Source organism: Octopus bimaculoides, chromosome 16, assembly GCF_046866305.1.
Source record: "Octopus bimaculoides isolate indiv1 chromosome 16, ASM4686630v1, whole genome shotgun sequence".
NCBI lineage: Eukaryota > Metazoa > Mollusca > Cephalopoda > Octopoda > Octopodidae > Octopus > Octopus bimaculoides.
The window spans coordinates 5,239,786-5,259,242 of record NC_142943.1 but is presented as its reverse complement, the minus strand read 5'-3'; the positions used below and the strand labels follow the sequence as shown (position 1 = coordinate 5,259,242).

Here is a 19,457-nt window from a genome sequence, read left to right as displayed (position 1 = left end):
CATATATATAAATATATATATATACACATATATATAAATATATATATATACACATATATATAAATATATATATATACACATATATATAAATATATATATATACACATATATATAAATATATATATATACACATATATATAAATATATATGCACATATATATATATAAATATATATGCACATATATATAAATATATATGCACATATATATATATAAATATATATGCACATATATATATATAAATATATATGCACATATATATAAATATATATGCACATATATATAAATATATATGCACATATATATAAATATATATGCACATATATATAAATATATATGCACATATATATAAATATATATGCACATATATATATAAATATATATATATTCACATATATATATATATATACATATATATATAAATATATATATATTCACATATATATATATATATACATATATTCACATATATATATATATATACATATATAAATACATATACACTTATATATATACATCTGTGTATATATATATAAACACATGTATGCATCTATGTATATATATGTACACATGTATATCTATGTATATATATATATATATATATGTACACTTATATACATACATGTATATATATATATGTACACATATATACATACATGTATATATGTACACATACATATATGTATATGTATATATATACACATACATATATGTATATATATATACACTTATATAGAGTTTTCTCGGTGGGCGTGTTGAAAATATATATTGTGTTCTATATACATATATGTATGTATATACGTATATATATGTATGTATATATATTTTATATATATATATATATACGTGTGTGTGTGTGTGTGTGTGTGTATATTCATATATAATATATAGAATACTACATGCAGATTGGTATAAAATTAGAGACACGTATATACGTATAATCGAATATATGAATATATATTTAGATACTTATGAATATTTTTATGTATTTCTATACATGAAAATATCTGAATATATACACACATACACACACACACTTTATACATACATATATATATATATATATATACACACACGCACACACACACACAGACACACACACACACACATGTGTGTGTGTGTGTGTGTGTGTGTGTGTGATTGAACGCCACGCATTTATTTCCAAGTAAGTTCATATATATATATATATATATATATATATATATATATATATATGTATGTGTGCATATAGTGTGGTGTTTGTTTATGTTTTCATGTAATTTCAGTACTTCCCGTACTTTGAAAACTACTTCTCTTAATATACTTCCTATTATTACTTTCTACTCCAATATTTTAATATTTTTATACTCTATTTATCTATATATATACATATATATATCCTGTGATAGATAGATAGATAGATAGATAGATAGATACATACATACATACATACATTATTGATTGGTGCGTACATCAGAAACAGATTCTCATTTTCAATTTCAGAAATGCTTTGCATATTTTTACTGTTCCTCTTACTGAATGTACTTGCAATGTTCTTGTTTGCTGGGTGATTTCTTTTTGTGAAAATTCTAGCTCATCCAAATTGTTGTCTAATCATTTACTAAGAAAGCCATGGGCACCAGTTATTCTTGGGGTAAATGTCTTTAAGTCATAGATGTGTAGAACCTGGAGGTTTGGAAGCAGTTTTTAATACATATATACGTGTTTATGTATGTATGTATGTATACATGCATGAGTGTATGTCTATATATGTGCATGCATGCATGCATATATGTATGTCATTATTCAGTTTATTTCAAGATTTCTTGCCAATAGAGAAAGAACCGGTTTCTAACCTAGATCCAAGGCTTCTTCATTGCAATTTCAACATCAACAACAGGGTATTTTTGTTTGTATGTATATATATATGTGTGCAGATTTGTATGTTTTATGTATGCATTCTCATGCATATAGTTGCATATCTAGATATGCTCATATATATATATATATATATATATTTAAATGAAAAACTTCTGGAAAGTTTTACAGATTTTTACAATTCCAGTGATGGATTGGACCTGTAGTCTCCGAACTAACTTGCTCCTATCTCTGTGTGCGTGCGTGCGTGCGTGCGTCAATGGTTTCTAAAGCCTTGAAAGATATTTCGTCTGAGGATTAGTACGGGTGTATTTGAGATTCTGCAGAGTCTAAAATATACCCGAGTTGTGTGACTGGTAGATGTTTCGTTGTGGGGTTCGTTACTTACATCCGGCCATCGCAGAGACATGCGTCTATTCATACTTACAGGACCTGTACAACCTTTCACCGTGAATACACTTGAACTTTAATTTTTATACTTTGATGAGTTCGTATACATTTGTGATTTTCAGTCAGATGGAAACATGTGGAAATAAGAAATATGAAAATCATTGAGATACATGCTCGGCCAAATTGTGAAATTAACAGTGGAACTCGTGGCTATCCAGTACACCAAGAAACTCCAGCTGGTTTCAGATGCTAAGATATCAAAAGTTGTCAAAGTGTAGTAGAACAACGGTTTTGCTATGGAATGGTGAAACTATTTATTCGTTTTCTGAAAAAGCAACGTTTTGGACTTACGACACTTTTGCATAATAGCAATGATATATATACAAATATATTGGGGGGGGGGAGAGAGAGAGAGAGAGTGTGATGAGCTGTATATATATATATATATATATAAATATATTTATTTATGCGTATGTATGCATGTATGTATGTATGTATATATATATATATATACATATATATATACGTATATATATGTATATATATATATGTATATATATACATATATATACGTATATATATATATATATATATATGTATATATATACATATATATACGTATATATATATATATATATATATATATATATATACATATATATACGTATATATATATATATATATATATATATATATATATATATATATATGTATATATATACATATATATACGTATATATATATATATATGTATATATATATATGTATATATATATATATATACATATATATATATACATATATATATATACATATATATATATACATATATATATATACATATATACATATATATATATACATATATACATATATATATATACATATATATATATACATATATATATATACATATATATATATACATATATATATATACATATATATATATACATATATATATATATGTATATATATATACATATATATATATACATATATATATATACATATATATATATACATATATATATATATGTATATATATATACATATATATATATACATATATATATATACATATATATATATACATATATATATATGTATATATATATATGTATATATATATATGTATATATATATATGTATATATATATATATACATACATACAAGCACATATATATCTATACGCGCATACATGCACATAAATATATACACACATAGATACATACATAAATGTGTGTGTATAGGAAGATACGTATTAATGACTAATATATTTTAATAATAATCGCCTGAGTCAGTACTTGTCTTATATAAAACACTATAATTTATGTGTTTGTATAATATACATACATATATATATACACACACACACGTGTTTGTCTTATATAACATTGATTTATGTGTGTATATCTATATATATACATGCGTACACATGCACACAAGCCTACACACACACACACACACACACACACAGTCAATATGTCGGTAAATAAGTTGAAATTTCTTTGATCTTTTTTGCGCCATAATACTTTAACCTCCCCTCCCCTCTCAACACCTCTTTCCTTCTCCTCACTCTCTCTCTCTCTCTCTCTCTCTCTCTCACTCTTTCTATCTCTCATTTCTCCCTGTTTTCTTTCTTCACACTTGTTTCTCATCGACTACCTCCTCTAACCATAACATCACCACCATCATCATCACCACCATCACCATCACAATCGTCATCGTAATCGTCGTTGTCATCATCAACAACAACAACAACAACAACAACATTAATCAATCAACACCATCAGTTATGAGAATCTGTGAAACACTGACAGCAACAACAACAACAACAACAACCCTAAATAGTGAAATATGGCGGTAAGCAACTCTAAATTAGCTTCCGGTTTTTTTCCCCCCATCTTGTCCTTTGCTCTCCCCTGTTCCTCCTTACCTCTTCCCCTTCCTCTTTACCTACTCCTCCTCTTCCCCTTTATCTTCTTCCTCTCCAACCCCCTCTTTTTTCGCCCCCCCCCGTCCCTTCACATTACGCCTTGGTAGACGAGTAAATTATCTTCGTCTCTTAGAAAAACTTCTGTTTTTGCCGCTTTCGCCGTCATCATCCATACAATTGTAACCATCATCATCACGATTCTCCTCCTCCTCCCTATCATCATCATCATCTTCGTAATCATCAACATCATTATCGTCATCATTATCATCGCCATCACCATCTTCATCCTGCCCTTCATCGTCATCACTACTGCTACCACCACTACACCGAAACCCACATCCAACAACAAACACGAACCCAAACTGATCCAAAAAAATGTAACAGTAAAAGGTTGATCACACACACACACACACACACACACACACACACACAGAAAACAATCAAACTAAACTGATAGGTGTGTGTGTGTGTGTGTGTGTGTGATTTTTATGTGTTTGTGCAGGCTTGTGTATGTACATGTGTGTATGTACATGTGTGTACATGTGTGTGTATGTACATGTGTGCATGTGTGTGTGTGTGTGCGCGTGCACATGCGAGTGTTAGGTATTTATTCCCTGTAGTTGTTTTAACACTTTTCGCTGGAACAACAGCAATAACCATCAAGCCTAACAACAACAACAACAACAACAGCAACAACAACGATAAGTACCGTCAATAACAGCGACAGAACTTTTACAGCAACTGCAATAACAACATCATAAAGTTCAAACATTGTAACAATCACAAACAGTAACTACCACACCAGTAACTACATCAGAAACAACCAAAAGTTTATCGACAACCAGGTAGAAATGAGACTCCCTACGTGGCTACCCGAAATGCTAGTCTTAGAAGCAGAATCCTCTCAATGAAACACGTTACAGACTTAAAAAGGAAAGTGTCGTTGATCGATTTAGTTTTAGAAACGCTTTTGTTCACACGTCTTGATGACAGTGCTCCCCCCGATGCTAAACTACATCAGCGATGTATATATATATATATATATATATATATATATATATATATATATATATATATAGGATGTATTAGTTTAACGCTCGTATATATATATATATATATATATATATATATATATATATATGAGCGTTAAACTAATACAGCCTTTTGTTGTTTACACCACCTGCCCTCGTCTGTTGTTGTGTTTTTCGTAAATTCTCCCATATATATATATATATATATATATATATATATATCCCATATATATATATATATATATATATTAACATATATTCACCATCATACATTTATAACAAAATGTATATAGCATAAATATATGTAGTAAGGAGCACTCCGTCAGTTACAACGACGAGGGACTCAGCTGATACGGTCAACGGAACAGCTTGCTCGTGAAATTACCGTGCAAGTGGCTGAGCACTCCACAGACACGTGTACCCCTAACGTAGTTCTCGGGGAGATTCAGCATGACACAGAGTGTGACAAGGCCAGCCCCTTTGGAATACAGGTACTACTCATTTCTACCGGCTGAGTGGACTGGAGCAATGTGAAATAAAGTGTCTTGCTCAAGAACACGACGCATCGCTGGGAATTGAACTCACGACCTTACGATCGGGAGCCGAATGCCCTAACCACTGAGCCACGTGCCTTCGCGATATATGAAGTATACAGATAGTAACATATTGAAAGTAACTTCTCTGGTTCCCATATTTATTCTCTTCTCGAATCTAACTGCATGGTTAAGAATATTGTATACTAATGACATTTTGTTACCAAGCTTGTCACGATGTAAGCTTTTACAACTGAAGAGCTTCACAACCACAATTCCCCAGAATAGAAAATAATTAGGAGAAAATTTGCGCGAAATTATCTCAGAAAAAAAAATCATGATCGAATGATTTAAAAAATTAAGCGAATATTGATATATTGGCATGTATAACTGATTTTAGTATGTATTATCGATCTATTGATGGATTTCATTGAATATTGGTAATATCGATAAGTTTGTGTCATTGAATTTTTAATTCTCCCTCTCCCCTCTTTCCTTCTCCCTCTCTCTCTTTCCTTTAATTGATTCATTCATTCCCTTTTTCTTCCATTTTCTCGTTCATATTTTGTCTCGTGTCTCTCCTTCCTTCGTTATCAGTTTCGTTTCTCGTTCATATTTTTAATTCTCTTTCCTTCTTTCCCCTTTCTTTCCTTCTTTTTCACTTTCTCATTCACACTCTTTCTTTCTTCCTTTGTTTCATTCGCCCTTTCACCCTTCAGTTACTCTTTCTTTTTCTCTCTATCCTTTCCTATTCCACTCATTCATTCATTCATTCTCTTTCATTTTTGTTTCATTCTCTATCATTCACTACCTTTCATTCATTTATTCTCTTCTTTCAGGTACACTTTTACTACTCGTCTCTCTTTTTCCAACTCTCATTCCCTCTTTCCGTCTTTTATTCTTTCTCTTTCTTTCAATTCCTTTTTCTCTCTTCTACTTTTATCCCTTGTTCCTCCTCCATACACTACCACCACCACCACCACCACCACCACATCCACTCCTACCTACCACTTCCACCTTCACCACCACTACCCTCGACTCCATTACTACAACCATTCCTGCCACCACCCCTGCACAAACATTTCATTATCAAGTGAAGACATTGATTACAATAATTGATTAATTAATGATGAAGCTGTTCTATGAAGTAAGACACTGCAAGTGAGGGGTGTTAATTAACTGACTTCGAACTGAGGAGGGTCGAGGCTTGAGGCGATGTCACACAACACCTTCGTCACATACACAATACACACACACAGACTATATGTGTGTGTGTGGATGTGTGTGTGTGGATGTGTGTGCATGCATAAAGTCATGTCTTTGAATATGCATGTATTTATGCATATATATATATATGTACATATATACATATATATGTATGTATGTAAGTATGCATATATGTATGTATATACATACACGGATACAAACATATCTGCTTAGATATAAATATACACACGTATAAACATAGTACGTACGCACATACTTAGTGACACACACACACACATAATGAATACAAACAAACATAGAATACTTGCATATACATGTACATAAATGTATATATAACTCATACATACATCCATACACACACACACACAAGGATAAAATTATGCTATACAATCTGTAGAAAGTATAGTCTTGATGATAAAAACGGTGAGAAGCTTAGGTGGCATGAAAGGCATTTTTTCTCTCATAATATTAGAGAATATTTCAGCAGAATTTATGCATAAGAGACCAGACATAATGATCTGGGAGACAGAAAAGTAAAGGTGCGCAGAGCAGTGGCAATCACTTGCCGAACAGGGTGTTAATTTGAATATTAATGATTAAAGGAAAAGAAAACATCTACATGAACCTAACGAGAAGCGAGTGGGTATTGTATAGGTTTAGATGTATATCTGTAATTTATTGGGGTACATGGGTATGTAACTAACTACCTCAGTGCCATTCTTAAGAAGTTGGGTTTCACAAAACCAGAAAAGGCATCTCTTGTATCTTGATGAAAGTAAGGTCTCATAGTAATAAGAAACGAGTCAAGTTGGAATATGCAAGACTTTATAAGCAATGCAGACATTTACAAAAGTGAATAAAGGAGCCCTCTCAGGAAGAACATAGCCTTGCTTTCTATAATAGCACAATCATCATCATCATCATCATCATCAGTTAATGTCTGTTTCCCATGTTGGCATGGGTTGGACGGTTTAACAGGAGTATCAGTAAAATGACCAAAATATTCTCTCTTGAACCATTAACTGCTAATTAGTTCTCACTTTGAAGGGTATGCTATTTCGATCCAGGAACTGGAGACAGAAGCAAAATATTTGATATCCAGAAGGGATACAGGTATACATGTCGTTTAGATGTGACAAGAGAATCAACGCCAAAGATACATAACATATGCAGTTGTGGAAAACTCACATCGGGACACCGTCTATCGTTGAGATAAGATGTGGTTGGCCAAAGCAACCAGTGGAAAAGGAAAACCTTAAAAGCAGAAACTAAAAACTTGCAAGAATATGAAAGGTACACACACGCATAATTCTTTGAAAAAAAAGAATAGAATACTGATGGAATGAACTTATCAAAGCCCTCTGTAAAATGTAGGCGTAGCAGACGAGACGCAAGGAAAGAAGGAAGTATGCACAGTAGTCAAACAGACGTTAATATCATGTTTAAGACAAACGAGAAAGAAAAACATCAATGGCGAACTAATGAGAAATCTGCAGGTACCCCACCCGGAATATAACTTTAGATTCATTCTTCTGATTATCGGTGCATTTGGTTATGTAACTCGCTGCGTTTGTAACAATCCTGAGATGCTGGGCTTCACAAAATCTGAGAAACGACGACACGGCTAATTAAGAAATTACAATTAGAAAGTCATTAATATCACTGGGAAAGTATGCCAAACATTCGAGGAGTTTAGTTAGCAGTTTTTATATATATATATATATATATACATATATATATATATATATAACCCCCCCCCCATATATATATATATATATATACACACAAATACATACATGCATATATATATATATATATATATATATATATACACAAATACATACATGCATATATATATATATATATATATATATATATACACAAATACATACATGCATATATATATATATATATATATATATATACACAAATACATACATGCATATATATATATATATATATATATATATACACAAATACATACATGCATATATATATATATATATATATATACACAAATACATACATGCATATATATATATATATATATATATATACACAAATACATACATGCATATATATATATATATATATATATACACACAAATACATACATGCATATATATATATATATATATATATACACAAATACATACATGCATATATATATATATATATATATATATATACACAAATACATACATGCATATATATATATATATATATACACAAATACATACATGCATATATATATATATATATATATATATATATATATATGCATATTGGTATGCAAACACCACATTCACATATATACGTATATGCATACATACATACATAATATATATGGCATATATATACATACACATATATACACACAGATATATATGCACACATATATATACACACATACATATATACACATACACAAAAACGCACGCTTATATATATACGCACACATAGACACACATATACACACACATATGCACACACATATACACACATATATATATATACGTGTAGCAAATGAACATATGCCTATGTACACACAGAGCAGTCAAAGCATGCAGATCTCCATCTATATGTGCAATGACATGCATGCCTGCACACAGGTACAGAAGTGTGCAGATAGGTGTGAACACAGTTCGGCATCTGCTGACAACAAAATGTCGGCTACGCAGAACCAAAACAAAAGACATTAGCCACATGACTACCAACCGTGAAAAAACAAAATATCCTCTAGATTCTACCTTCCAGAATATTTTGAGGGTATGAAAGACAAAAAAGCAAAAGTAAAGAAATGGTAAGAAATAAAGATGGAAGCGATGAATCAAAAGACTAGAAGAATATTAATGGAAGCAGCAAACATATTCTTTTCTACTCTAGGCACAAGGCCCGAAATTTTGCGGGAGGAGGCCAGTCGATTAGATCGACCCCAGTACGCAACTGGTATTTAATTTATCGGCCCCGAAAGGATGAAAGGAAAAGTCAACCTCGGAGGAATTTGAACTCAAAACATTGGAGACGGACGAAATACCGCTAAGCATTTCGTCCGGCGTGCTAACGTACCACCCGCGATAATCAACGGATTACTGTGTGTGTGTGTATATATATATATATATATATATATATATATATATATATATATATATATACATATATATTCTTTCATGTTTCAGCGTTGTGGCTGCGGCCATGCTGGGGCACTGCCAGTATTATCACCTTTTAATTGGCCAATTCTATGGGTTTGGCTTTTGGTGAAAGAGGGAGTTCGACAACACTGCTGCCCTTTTTTGAGTTTCCTGCCTTGATATTGGTTCATCTGGGATCTTTGATAGCAAGAGGTCAAGTTCTTTCCTGAAAACATCTCTTCCCACTCCATGGAGATCCCTCAGATGTTTTGGCAAGGAGTGCAACAGCTGTGGGCCCCTTGAATACCAAACTATTGCAGTACATGGTCCTCGCCTTTGCTGACACAGCTTGTATATAAATTATTAAGGTGGCTACTCGTAATTTACAACCGAAAAGCAACAGGTGTAGTGGTCACGTGTGTGTGTGTGTGTGTGTGTGTGTGTGTGTGTGTGTGTGTGTGTGTGTGTGTGTGTGTGTGTGTGTGTGTGACAAATATGCTATATCTTATACATAACATGTATAAATATCTACATACACCAGTTAACGTAAAAAAAGGGTTTACCTAGTTATTCCCTTAAAAAAAAAGGCATACTTTAACAAAGGGGCATAGAAGGATACAGTGAGGGATTAGTCATTGCTGGATTGCTTTTGATTGATCAAGAGTTACCCAGGGCTAAAAAAACAGCATCCACACACACACACACACACACACACACGCATACACACACATTCCTATACATGCATGCACGCACACATCTTTAGCGCCTCATACTCGTCTAAACATAACTATTCACACATTACACATTCACACACATATAACCACATATAGACACACTTATTTTGATACAAACGCGTACACAAGCATAAGTAAGTATACACGCACACAACGTATACACAATCATCTTCAAAACCGTTCACACATTCACACATATCTACACCTCCATACATACGTACACTTTGTCACACTTCCTGCCATACACAGCAACCCGCACCTTTACACGCACATACACACACTAACACGCACACATACACAGAGCAACATACATATATATACATATATATATACACACACAGCAACGTGTCTTCAGCGTTGATACGATCTGGCATTGAAGTGTGAGGTGTGTATTCGTGCGTTGGTGCGCGGGTGTGTATGTGTGTGTATATATATATGCACATATATGAGTGCATATGTAGAAGTATGTGTTTGAGTGTGTGTGTACCTATACGAGTTCATGTGTGTATATGTGTGTGTGTGTATGTATATGAGTTCATATGTGTATATGCGTGCTTGTGTATGTGTGTATGGGAGTGCATGTGTGTGATTATGTGTGTGTGAGTGCGTGCTTACATATAGACGTGGAAAAGGATAAGGTGTGTTAGAATTGGAGGGGGAGGTGTGAGGCTGGGGAGGATAAAGGTTTAGAGAAAGGAGGAGGGGAAGTGGAGAGGTTGGTAGGTAGAGACAGGAAAGAAGCATGGAGAAAAAGGTGAAGAGGAGAGAGAGAAGGAGGGAGAGAAAGAGACAAAGAATAAAGGTAGAGAAATTAGAGAGGGGGGAGGAGAGTGAGTTGAAGGAGAGAGGAAGGAGAAGGAGAGGGGGAAGAGAGTTGGAGAGAAAGGAGAGAGTAAGATGAAGGAGAAAGGGAGAGCTAAAGCGTTCATGGAGAAAGAAACGAAAGAGGAGGAGGAAGAGAGATGGAAAGAGGTAAAAAAAAATGAAGAAGAAGAAGAAGAAGAAGAAATGGTGAAGAAGAAGAAGAAAAAGAGTGGGGAGGATGAGGAGGTGTGGAGGGTTAAAGAGTCGATAGTGTGAGAATGGAGAGAAAGGAGAGCTGCTGGAAAGTTAAAGATCTGTTAATTACAGTTTTATTAATCAGATTTATCTTCCAATCTTGTTAACATTTCACACAAAACACTCTTTTATTATGGTCTTCATATCGTTGTTGTTGTTGTTGCAGTGGATGTTATGACTTTCCAATAATAAATTGCTTTTCTTGTAACAGTCGTTGTTGTTGTTGTTGTTGTTCTTGTTTGTATTTTTTTCTCCTCTTCTTCGTCTTCTTTCAAACTATTCGCCTTCCCACCAACATTGCCTTATTTCCCCTCAAGACTCTCAAACTTTTATATGCCTACCCAAACACACACTTTCTTATATAAGAGCGCATGAACCTCACGTACTCATACACCGAATACATACAGGTGTAAATATATATGAGTGTGCGTGTGTGTGACCATTCCCAAGTATAACAATACATACATATATACACGCACACACATATATATGTATAACAAAGGGTGAAATGAGTTCGCGAGAATGGAGAGAAGAGCAGGTGTCAACTCGGGATCTGCGGTTGCTTTCGGACAATTCATGAGGTACCCATTTTCCAAGTTTAGGAACCATTCCAAGTTGTTGAAGATGACGATAAACAGTTGTATGGTTTGAACTTAGCTTTATTGCCAATTCTTCAACTGATAATGCAGGATTTTCTTCAAGTAATGCCTCAAGGAGCTTATCAAACTCAACTGGATGTCCTGTTCGATCTTCATCTTCAAGGCTGAAATCTCCACTCACAAGGCTTTGGTCGGCTTGGGGCTATAGCAGAAGACACTTGCCCAAGATGTTACGCAGTGGGACTGAACCCCAAATTACACAGCTTCGACTGATATCGGATCAGTTAGACCAATAGCGTCCAGGAACATTCCGAATATTCCTGATTTCCAAGAACATTCAATCGGATTCAACACCAATTTTGTACCAATGTTATCAAGAAAGTCGCCCGATGCCACTTATATCGTCCTCAATTGTCGGAGGTAGTTACTGAAGACTCCATGACTCCATGACAACCCAATGAATGAAGCAAGCAAAAGATAAATGGCGAACATAGTAAAATAAACTGCACTGAGCTAAAATGAAAAATAATCGTTAATGATCGGCAATAATCGTTAATAATCGGCAATGCAGTTGATTTCATAAATGTGTGTGTCTGCCTGTTTGTCAATCTGTGCATGATGGTGGTGTTAAAGTCCTTCATTCTTAATGAAAGCGTAAGGCAGCCATCGTACCACACGGCGTATCTCGTGACTTTTAGTCGTTACAGCTTGTTCATTTCACTTCATCCACCATCTTATATGTGCAAATTTCGAAAAATCACTTAATTGTTTAAGCATAACGCTTTAAAAAGAAAGTTCATTGCATCTTGTTTTCTTTCATCTCCTTCGCCTCCTTTACACACCGGCACACACTCATACGCACATATACATATATATATATATATACCATACTTAAAATATATTACATAACATCAATTTACACACACACACACACACACACATATATATATGCATGTATAAACATGTCTTACATGAAAAAACGTTGTCTATAATGTGATGTTGTTTCATATATTCCCGCGTTATCTCGTGTCAAGCCTCGTTAGCAATCTCATACTTATCACAAATTATCTCCGATTACATTTAATGACAGCTTGGAATACATTCCTGTTATAATCTCGTCTTATCTCGTTTAAACATGCGTTATCACGTATTGTACTAGATCATCCTGGCTAATTTAAAACTCGCCCGATTTCAGCAACTAATAAAACACTAATAAAATATCCACAATGAATGCAACTGTTTATAAAACCTTGCTGTTGCCGTTGTTTTTATCTTTTTTTTTTTTTTTTTTCCACCGAAACTAAGTTATTTTCAGAATCTATTTTTAATTCTCACCTTTTACAAAAATAACCAGTAATAAAGAAGAAAAAAATGGTAAAAACAGGAATAAAAGATAAAACACAAGAAATCAATAAATGAACAAAATACAGTGACATGCGTACTCACTCAATTGCATATTTTTTGGCTCGTATTTTTTTCGCTATATTTCTATTTAATCTTGTATATTGCTTCGAGGTCTTTTTTTTTTTCTTTTTTGTCATTTGGTGTTTTTCTTTTTTCCGATAATTGAAATCTACAGTTATAACCGTGTCAAAAATAATTCTCACTACTTCAAATAATTTTTTTTCCTCTGACAGGCATAAGGCCCCACATTTCGAAGGATAGGAGGGATGAAAAGGGTACAGTTGATTATATCAATACTGCCAGTGTTTCGTTGGTACTTTATTTTCTTGAATTCAGAAAGACTACAAGATAAATCTGGTACGGTTTTTTTGAACTCAGAACATGAAGCGAGGTAACTTAACGCCGTATGCCATTCTGTTCAGTGATCTACCGATTCTTTTAACTCTAGCATCACTTGCCCAATCCCTGTCTGTCTCTCTCTCTCTCTCTCTCTTCCGATATATTGGTTTCTAATTAACGTAAAAGGCGAGCGATTTTAAGGGAGAGGGGTTCGGCGATAACCTCGACTCCTGTGTTAGTTTGCTACTTTACTTTATCGACCGACCTCAGGAGGATAAACCGTAAATTTTACCTCAGCAGCATTTGAACTCAAAACGTAAAGATCCGGAATTTCTTCTGAGACATTAAAAACAATAACAGTCAACTGATGAACCAATAAAGGCGCCGTTATTTGGACGTTCGTCAGGCTAGAAATAACAACCAAATTTTCCTCAATTTACATTAAGCAGTAGATATCACATTTCTCCCTTTTCTTGTTGCTTAACTGAGATTGCTACTTTAGTTCTATCTATAAACCGTTTTACCACGAACTAAGGAGGTATTCGCTTGTGGGTAATTCGACCTGCTCCAAAATGATGAGATGGTCACGGCTGGAGTGATCATGAATGACAAGGGGTTAAATAGCAACTCCTGCTTCCTGGATGTTGTTTCCGTTACGTCTTTCGGGGTTTACTCAAGATGACGATATTGCTGACATTCTTTGTGCAGCTGTAACTAACTTTGACGTTGTTCTTGTTAATGTTCTTGTTGTTACTGCTGTCTTGTCACTTCTCTTCGAGATGGTGGTGGTGGTGGTGGTGTAGATACCTTTACACTGACACTGCCAATTTTAAGATTACTGGGTGAAAATTCTGGATAATTGATTAGCAATAAATTAAAGGAGGTGATGAGGAAAACTATTTTGGAGAGATTTTCCATCAGCAGGTGGATATGGCGATGTGCGTGTGTGTCTATTCGTACGCCTTTCCTTATCTTCATACCTATCTCTACATGTCTTTCTCTCTGTATGAGCGTATATATAAATATTGTATAAATGTATGTGTATGCATATATATATATGTATATATACACAGCATATAATATATATGTGTGTGTGTATTATATACAGACACATACATTTATGTTTCTATATCTATGTATCTGTATATATATATATATATATATATATATATATATATATATATATGTGTGTGAATGTATTTATGTATGTGTTATAATCTTCAATGTGTTTCTCAATGTGTACACACGCTTCTGTGTCGGTGTGTGTGTGCATGTATATCTTTAATATGTGTATGTATGTCAAATATATATATATATATATATATATATATATATATATATATAAACAGACGTACATGTAGATAAATCCCCGCCTCTATCTGTTGGCGGTGTGTTTATGCGAAACAGCTGTGTAATCTGTGAAACGAGAAAGAAAACCAATCTCCAAGACTTTACCATTTCTATCTATTTATTCATTAATTCTTATGAAATGTTAACCGTGGCAAAGACAGTCTTGGAGAGAGGGAGAGGGTGTGGGTATAGCGTGTGATGTTGAAGGAAGTGGTGAAAGGAGGAGGGGGGAGAGAGAGCGGGAGAAAGAGAATGTGGTAGAAAGATGTGCTTAATGTTGATATTTTAATATAAAAAAAACGTATGCGTGCGTGTGTCCATGTGTGTGCTATGCATTTGTGTGTATTCATATGTTCATATATATATATATGTACACGCGCATTATATATATATATATATATATATATATACATATATATATACATATTTATATTCATATATGTATATATACTCTTATATGTTTCAGTCATTTGGAGCACTGCCTTTAGTCGAACAAATCGACCCCAGGACTTGTTCTATCGGTCACTTTTTGCCGAACCGTTAAGTTACGGGGGACGTAATCACACCAGCATTGGTTGTCAAACGATGGTTGATGCATACTCACAAATACATACATACATGTGGAGATGCAATGGCCCAGTGGTTAGGGCAGCGGACTCGCGTCGTAGGATCGCGGTTTCGTTTCCCAGACCGGGCGTTGTGAGTGTTTATTGAACGAAAACACCTAAAGCCCCAGGAGGATTCGGCAGGGGGAGGTAGTGAAGAAGTGGCCCAAAGAACAGTCAACAGAATTTTACGGGGCAGGGATACATGCTCTCATCCGAAGGTGGAACATTGCTATTGAGAGAAACGGTGACTATGTTGAGAAGTAGGGATGTGATCCACAGAGGACCAGCTTCATTTTGATGAATGATACATGTTCCTGTGTTGGTAATTATACCTGTCCTAAACAAAATGACATTACTTTTTGACTCACCCTATACATATATATATATACAGCTGTATGTATAACACACACATAGCCATAGCAACACAGATGTGCATTTTACAAGTGTCTATAATGAGTAGATTGCATTATAACCAAACAATATATATTGCGCGGCTATACAATTACTGCAGCACTATCCTGTTATTAAATGGCGTTTATTTTTGTGAAAATGAAGAGTGACAAAGACAGGAGGGGTGTGGGGGAAGAAAGAAAGAAAGAAAGAAGGAAGGAAAGAATGATGAAATACCAGAATTATTCTGGCAGATTAGCAATTCCTGAAACACCACCGCCGACTCTATCACTGCGACTTCCATCCATTGCCGACATCACCACCCCCATCATCATCATCACTGCAACTTCTGCCATCACCACCACCACCACCACCACCATTACCAACTTCACCACCCACTACGACTATCCCCACCGGCACTTCCACCACCACCACCACCACTACCAGAAACATTGCCACCGCGGCAAACACACACACACACACATACAAAATTCATTTTAAAATTAGGAAAATAAAATGAAAACTTCGTAAGATAGAGAATGATGTGTATAGAATATAAATTAATTGTTTGAGAAAGTCGAACTTACAAGTTTCCCAGCTGGATATCATGTGCGCGCACGCGCATGTGTATGTATGTATATATGTGTATGTAAGGATATATATATATATCATAATATAAATAATATATAAACATATGCATATATCCATACATATATGTACATACCTACATTTATATGTATACATGCATGCATATATGGGTACAGGACATCAAGAAAAACGTTAAACACAAGGAGAAACGAAAACAAAGACGAAGGCAGAAAAAGAACTTTTTTTCGAACAACGAAAAAACAACCAGAGAAACGAAACATGCAACGTAAAGAGTATACCCCTTCGTCAGTTGTCCCTGTTCCATCTACTCTGCGTTTCGAAGGCAAGGACATACGTTTATGTATGTGTATATATATTCGCCAATGTATATATATATAAACACACATATGCTTATATATCTATATAAAAATATATTTAGATATATCTGTGTGTGTATGTCTATATGTAGACACACACATATATATATATATCTACACAGAAGTATCCCTCCCCCTCCCTCTCTCCCCCTCCCCCTCTCTCTCTCTATATATATATATATCGATAGATAGATCTTCATTCGATGTCTGTAGGCAGGATTTGAACTCAAAACGCACAGAGCCGATACAGATTTTATAAAGTATCTTATATGACTTAAACATTCTACCAAGCTACCCTTAGTTCTAATGGATGAACATCCAGGTTGCCTTCGGTGGAATTTGAATTCAAAGTGCATAGAACTATAGCACTTACTGCGAGACACACGGATACGCACACACACATATACATACAGATACGCACACACACACACACACACACACATGCACACACGGATACGCGCGCGCGCACACACACACACACACACACACACACTATCTCCATCTTCTGAATTTATTCTCAAGGCATAAGACAATAGCCAAAGTCCCGCGCGATGGGACTGAACCCGATATGTCGTAGTTGCAAAAGCAAGTTTCTTAACCACACAGCCATACCTGCACATTATATATAAAAGTGTGGGCGCGTGTTGTGTGTATAGGCATAAAGACAGATTTACAGATTCATCTGCACAAACAAAAACGCATCCATATACATACAAATTACACACATTCATGTATGCACACATACAAACACGATGGACAGACAGAAAAACACGCAAACCGATACATACACGTACGATATAACAAAAACACGCACACACACACAGACAGATATACCGACAGCCACACGCATACACACACGCACTAAATCGTACACAGTTACCCACAATTACATTATGATCTTTCTGGTTCATTGTTCCCTTGTCCCCATAAAACACACCCCCTGCAGATTAAGGATTTTATTGGCCTCTGCCTTCTTATGTTCATCCCTGATCATTGCCGCATTGTCAACGGGTTCCAGTTGCGTTACCTTTACTAAGTTCACTCCTAAACAACTAACAAACTAGCTCAGACAACCCAACCGGAAAATTAACAATCTTTTATATGCGTGTGCGTGTGTATACATTCATAAATAACCCCCCCCTTTTCATATGTGTGTGTGTATGTATTTATACACATAAATACTGTCAATATGTAACCCAGTACAGCTTGTTGCATGGCTGGGCCGTCCGTGACTAACCACCAGGAAACCTGCTTGGTGAGTAAGGGTAGTTTGTGGACACCCCGCGGAAGGAAAAAACGAAAACCGTCAAATGCCGGATGAACTCAAGAGAGTCCCATTACATGGTGTATATATGTAGACAGATAGATATAGACAAACAGACAGACAGGCAAACAGAAAGACGGATGGGTGGACAGACAGAAAGACGGATGGATGGATAGACAGACAGATAAACAGACAGACAGACGGACGGATGGACAGACAGACAGACAAACAGAAGGATGTCATAAATAACTACCGCCGATATTTGTTGTTGACAAACAACGGCACTAATTTTATTCAAGTGAAAAAAATCCCATTACACCGCAAAACGTTTTTCTGACAATCCATAGCAGTAATTGTTTTCACCTCAATAGACGTCAGTGATTGGTTGAAATTACCGAAATACGACAATTTTTTTTTTTACATGAAATAACTTTGAATACAAAAATTTCTATCTGTTCTATAACACAAAATATACAAGTACACGAAGTTTGAAAGTGTTTCGGTAGAAAACACACAAAAAACATAAGTAAAAAGTGGCGCCCGCCAAATCAGAAAGATCCATATATATATATATATATATAATACAAAGAATATATATACATGTATACACACATATATGTACATACTTACATCTACA

General features: G+C 34.5%; 1 protein-coding gene and 1 long non-coding RNA gene across 2 annotated transcripts in view; one reads left to right on the top strand and one right to left on the bottom strand.

The window, feature by feature from the left end:
- LOC149132259 (uncharacterized) overlaps positions 1–19,457 on the top strand; it is a 54,251-nt gene that overhangs the window by 10,611 nt on the left and 24,183 nt on the right. The gene's annotated exons all lie outside the window — the stretch shown is intronic.
- The window catches only part of LOC149132260 (uncharacterized), a 72,848-nt gene that overhangs the window by 52,580 nt on the left and 811 nt on the right, over positions 1–19,457 (bottom strand). The gene's annotated exons all lie outside the window — the stretch shown is intronic.